A 6453-nucleotide genomic window follows, 5' to 3' on the forward strand; every position below is an offset into this window, starting at 1 on the left:
GAAGATTCGTTAAGTAATTATAATTTAAAAAAAAAAATTGGACATAATAAATTTTAAAGTGTGAAAAATAAATTCTCTAAAAAAAGGTATGTTGTATCAACGCGTTGCATCAACACGTTTCAAAATCAGCATGAAAATCACTAACATTTAAAAACAAATATTTATATTTGATACATAAGAAAATTTAAATTGTCAAAAATATGTTTAAAAAAAAAAAAGAATTGTATTCTGCATCACCACTTTTCAAAATCGGGTCACGTTTTTATTACCCCTACGAAACGGGTAATTGTATCAGTTATTTAAAGTGCCAAAAACTATGTTCTAAAACAAATATGTGTGTTCTGCATCGCCCCTTTTCAAAATCGGATCAATTTTTTGCTATCTCTACGAAACGAGTAACAGTATCAGTTCCCGTTTCAAAATTTACATTGTTGATCAAATCCCTTGAGGTGCAATCATTTCCTCAAGTTCTACACTCCAAAAAGAGGGTTTTCATTTCGAGGGTTTTAATCCCTCTTGGTGCATGATAGATCGAAACTTAGATGGATCTACGCTGATTTTAAGAAATCGTTGCCGCCCTTCACATTTGGAAAAAGCCAACAGAAAATCATGAAGAGAAACTCAAACTAGTATAAAGATTAAATTCATTTTATTAGTGTGGTTCCAGAGGAATGAAACAGTGAATCAAAGTGAAGGAGAATGAATTAGAGGGACAAAAAATGAAAGTAAGGGGCATGTGGAAAGGAAGGTACAAAGGAATGAAAGGAAGAGACTTGTTTTAGATTTTCTAAATTGCTGATTAGATTTTCTAAGAGAAGAATCGTATAAGATTGGTGTTTGAGATAAATTTTAATCCTCTATATTGAAGAACATTAAAAAATATTTGGTGGAAATGAAATCTTTACCATTTATCTAGATTTTTTTTAAACAAAACTAAATTTGTAGAAAGCCAATTGCAATATAGGACCTTTATTAAAGAATTACATGTTAACATCAATCTTTATAAAAGTTTAACATTGATGAAGAATTAAACAACTATCAGTGAATTCTTGACCTAAACAAATTCAACTTTAAGTAGATTAAACGCTAATAAAATGAGTTAAGTTTTGGAGTTTTTGGTTAATGTTAGTAGAATTTTTTTGTTATTTAATTTTTTTTTTTGGGTTATTTAAGAGTTATTTTTTAATGTATAAATTGATTCAGCGTTATTAAAAATACCAAAACTTTTGTGTAGAAGACACCGAGCAAACTTATCATTCCAACCAAATTTAAGTCAAATCCAACTAGAGAACGTGACAAAGGCCTATTTAAGTCAAGTTCAACTAGAGAACGTGCCAAAAGCCTAAGGAACGCATAACAACTTGACTACGGTCGTCGGAAAAATAATAATGGAAGTGTTTTCGTTGGTCACCGCTACTTTATTCTCCGTCATCCCCCTCTCCTTGATATTTTCAAATATATGCACCACTTGCTTTTATGTGGCAGGCGTTTCGGTAGCACGTTCAAACCACGCAGCAGGATAACAGCGAAATTAAAATAATGCGGAAAGTGAGGGACGACTTTAAGGGCGATTGTGACCGATAAAATCTCAGCATTCTAGATAAAAGGCGACGTGGTCGAGGCGCCACGATACCTCCCTTACAGAATTGTACCGTCGACCTTTGTTGGTTTGTACAAATTGCTGTCCTCTAATATTGCCTCCGATACGGTCGGAATATGCATAACAATTCAGTATATGGATTCATCCACGCCTCCTAATCCAAGAGTTGAATGAATACTCTCCAATTTTCTTGAATATTCGGTTATATTCTGCATAAAAAATCGGTTGTGTGCGAAGAATGTAAATGGCCAGCTTCGCAACGACCCCATAGAACCGTGAATTTCGTCAATTTGAGGACCTTTGAATCATAGATTTTTTGTATGTTTACAACAAAGTCAGATTTGCTCGCCTTTAGTAAAGCTGGTAGTAATTCTTCAACAAATGTGTCTCAAAAAATAGTGATTGTGATGAGGACGGGCCAAGGGCGACTAATGGCAGAACTGGGAACATTCTGAACGAATCCAACCGTGATGACTAGGCATGGCATATTGAAAACATTGCCCATGTGGAAAAGCTCATTCCTATGCCATGGTTACCGTCAACGTTATCAAGGTCGGTGAATGGCGGTTGGATTGCAAAACGGCATCTGGAAGTCGGGATTGAGTGTGACGTAAAGATAGAAAATCTATCTATGGAACATGTTAACGGAAAGATCGGAATTTGAATTTTTCTTAGGTTATATTGTGATAGTAAATGAGTTATAATGGAAAAAAATAATCAATAAATTTATTTTAATTATTTCTAATAATATAATTATTTTCATATAAGCAGGGAGGTGTCGTGTCTATAAGATGTTTCTTCAAAAACCTTTAAATCTTTAAGATAGGAAGATTGTGAAAATTACAAAAGTTTTGTTTTTTGGCAGTAATTTGAGTTTTGATTTTTAAGAGAAACTATATATTCTTAACGGTTATATACACTCAAATAAATATAATAATAAAATTAATAAAATTAAAACTATTCCTGTAATAAAAATGTTAAAATATATGTATAATAATTATTATAATAGAATATTTTGATATAATTATTATAAGTTTAAAATTAGCAAAATCACATTAATAAAATGGTTAAAATATATTAATAAATTTAGGTTTTTACCAAAAAAAAAAAAGGCTTTTTTTCATTTTTAATACTAGGAATTAATATATATTTTAATACTAATACTAAGAATTAGTGTATTTTTTAATACCACGAATTAATAAAGAAGGTGATTAAGCTACATGAGGAAGCTATGATTAAAATTTAAAACTTAAAAGCTTATTAAATCAAAATCTTAAACTATATTATGTAAAAACCTTGTTAGATATAAAACATTATAGATTCGATTTTATATATGTGCCAAATATGTCGGGCGAGTCAGCATTGCCTTTATCCCGAAGGTAAGGGCAGCGCCTTCAATCATAATTAAAATTTAAAACTTAAAACGTTATTAAATAAAAATCTTACACTATATTATATATAAACCTTATTAGACATAAAATATCATAGATTCGATTTGATGTATATGCCAAATATGTTGGGGTAGGTCAGCATTTTCTTTATCCCGAAGGCAAGGGCAGCGCCTGCTGCATCGTATTGAAAGTACGAGATCCGATTTAATGAGAAAAGTGGTTCAGCAGGACGGAATGGACCAGTTTGCTTTTATTGTTTATGTCAACTTGTGTCCTATGAATGCCCTTCCAACGACGTGTACAAACGGAAAATACTTTTAGAAACAACACCTTGGATTGTGTTTCCCGCCGAAGCTTCCACCGTCATCCGGGATTTCCTGTGATCCATCCCTCGCCAACTATCTGCAGGCCTGGAATTTCAAATCCCCTATGCCCGTCAAATGAAAATTTAATGACGTTTTTGCATTTTTCATGCCCTTCATTTTACGTTCTACCCAAATTTGTGGGTGTCAACTACTCTTGCATTTCAACTTTCATTAATCTCCTTCAAAGAGTGCCTTATTTTTTCCCAACTTAGCATATGTGTTTCGATATAGCATACAACCATACTTTTGATATGACACAGTATGAGGTTTATTTGTTTCGATATAACATACAATCATACTTTTGATATAACACATTATGAGGTTTATTTGTTACAGTTAAACTGCTCTAATGGTCTGCTCTAATGGTAGCTGAGTATGTTTTGATTTCCTAATTATATGGTCTAATGAACTAGTTTTTTTTTTTTTAGGACCTAAGAGTCAACACAACATATATTTCAATATGAAATATAATGATTTTTTTTTTGGGAAAAAAATAATACATGTTGCAATAATTGATATATATTTTGATTTTGTTTCTAGTAAGATGTATAAAGGAGGGGACTTTTTTAATACATCAATGACTTTAATACTTAAAACAAATCATCTCTCAAATTCTTTATCAAGTCCTTTCTAACTATTGTGTATATAATGAAATTAGTTGACTAACATGTTAAATTCAATATTTAGATGAAATACCTTCAAGCTAAACACCAATATTTCTATAAAATACCTTCATGCTAAACAAGCATATTGAAAATATAACGAGCTGCAAAAGCCTAACAAATACTATACATTTTTCTAATTTGACCTTTTCTCAACCATTAATAGAAGAAGAATAATGGGACACCACATAGAAAATGAGCTACATTAAAACATCTGGGTAATAACTCTACCAAGGAGATCTTATTACAAGAAAGACATCAGATACACCAATCACAATTTTTAATGCCCAATAATCAATTTTATATGAGAACCAAAAAATAACCGTTTTCACCAAAAAAATTGAGTCACTACAACCAAAATTACAACCTTACCCCAAGTTAACTTATAAGTTTCTCATGTAACATCCACATGTGACCTAGACATAAATACTCCCAATATCCTCAATGAAACCACCATACTTTCCAACCATATATAGTGTTGCACACCTTAAGTGTCCATGTTACACAGCGATTAATTATATTACAATTATTCCATGATTCTATCACACTACTTTTAATATAAGTGGTATTTGTTATGCAAAGAACTAGATTATCTTTCGGAATTTCCACCATGCCAATTGGGATCCGATGCCAATTCAAACGCTTTTCTTTCCCTTAATTTCTTTAGCTATTCAAACGAATGCTCGACTTGATTATTTTCCATGTTTCCAGGTTCGGTTAATTTCCCCTTACATTGCATCAATTTCTTCATGTCCTTTACTCCACACTAATAAATAATTTACATTATTCGTAGTAAACAACATCTTAGACGGCAGGAATTTAGCGGCTTTCAGTTCCAATAAGATAAAGGACAATTTAAATTATGCGTCTTATATCATAATAAAGATATCTTAGACCAAAGGAATTGATAAAAGGAAATTCAAATTATGAGCTATCTTAGACCAAAGGAATTGATAAGAGACTCCCTACATCCCAAGGATTGCGAAGACAGAGATTTCAAGTGATTTCCATTCGACATTTCAAGCATGTTTACTGTGATTTCCATTCAGCGTTTTAGGCATGTTTACTGTTTATTCAAAAAACCTAGTACCGAGCATACATATGACCGCTGCTCAAAAGGATCCTTTGAAATAGAGACGCAATGATGAGAACGATAAGAATCGTAAGGAAGAAATACCGTGACTTTCAAAAGATGTGTTACCATTAATGAGCCTGGAAGAATTGTCACCCTAATTGAGAAAATTGACGGGTGGCTCTACAGGATTAGGCATGAACTTGTGCTCCCCTGTGATAAAAGCTAATCAATTTGTGCCTCTTTCGAAGGTTGAGTAGGAAATTAGAACCTATAACCTATCAGTTTAATAGCGTTGCAACTTGCATTCAGTCATCAAGTGCAAGTAATCATCTAAGCGGCAGTTATCACTGGAGGGTGACCATTTAATCCGTAGTTAACACATGCCGCAACCACTGTACCCTAATTTTGTCAATTGCTATGGTTGCCATGTTAATGAATTCGCTTGCTAAAATCCAAGGTGGTAATTTACAGGCTCCACGCTCTACATTAAAGTGAACGGGAGTGTGGGAAGTTGGGAACTTTAAAGGTCATAAATTATAATACGCGGCTACCCATAACAGAATTTTGTCTCTGGTAATTTGCCTCCCCATGTGGCAGGCACAGGTGTCCAAAAAGCTTCAACCAAATCTGGTTCCGAATTTCGAAGTCCCTTCAGTGAGAAGCAAAGCTTATTTCTTTAACTCCTGATTTGTATTTAAAAATTGATTAAACATCAACTTTAAGTAGTGAGCGCAAAAAGAGCATATTTTTTAAGTGTGAGTCATCATGGCTTGCAATCATCCAACACCAAAGAGCATAATTTTTTAATGTGAGTCATCATGGCTTTCACTTATCCAACACCTAACATGTTTGGCTGCTTGTATATTTTTTTATATACCGAGGGGACGCATTAGCTTTATCTTTTCTGTGGAATAGAAAACTGAATGGACAAATATCCACGGGCCGCACTATGTATAAATTTCATTGTTAAATGGGCACTTCACTGTAGTCAGATGATTGCATCAAGGTCTTCAGGGGATGTTGCAGAGGAAGTGCCTCACTGTAATGGTTTAGATAAATCGGCCATGAAAGCCCTGCCTACTGTTGCCTATGCGAGAACACAGTCCCAGCATGCCCAAAAGCCTGGTCTATATTAAAACAAAATGAATATTACCAATTAGAATATATTGGTATCTATATATACCAGTAATTTGCTCTGATTCATTCAGATCCGAGCAGAGTTTGAAGAAATGTATTCAGTTAAATGTGCAATGGCAGCCTACTTGGAGATTGGAAATGGTTGGCACTGGGATAAGATTGATGAAGTTCAGGAAACAGAGCACTCGTATTTGGGTACTCAAATACAATTTATATTCTACAA

The sequence above is a fragment of the Pinus tabuliformis genome, chromosome 4_2 (genome assembly GCF_031772625.1).
Source record: "Pinus tabuliformis cultivar Carrire ecotype Pingquan chromosome 4_2, CPIR1, whole genome shotgun sequence".
Classification (NCBI taxonomy): Eukaryota; Viridiplantae; Streptophyta; class Pinopsida; order Pinales; family Pinaceae; genus Pinus; species Pinus tabuliformis.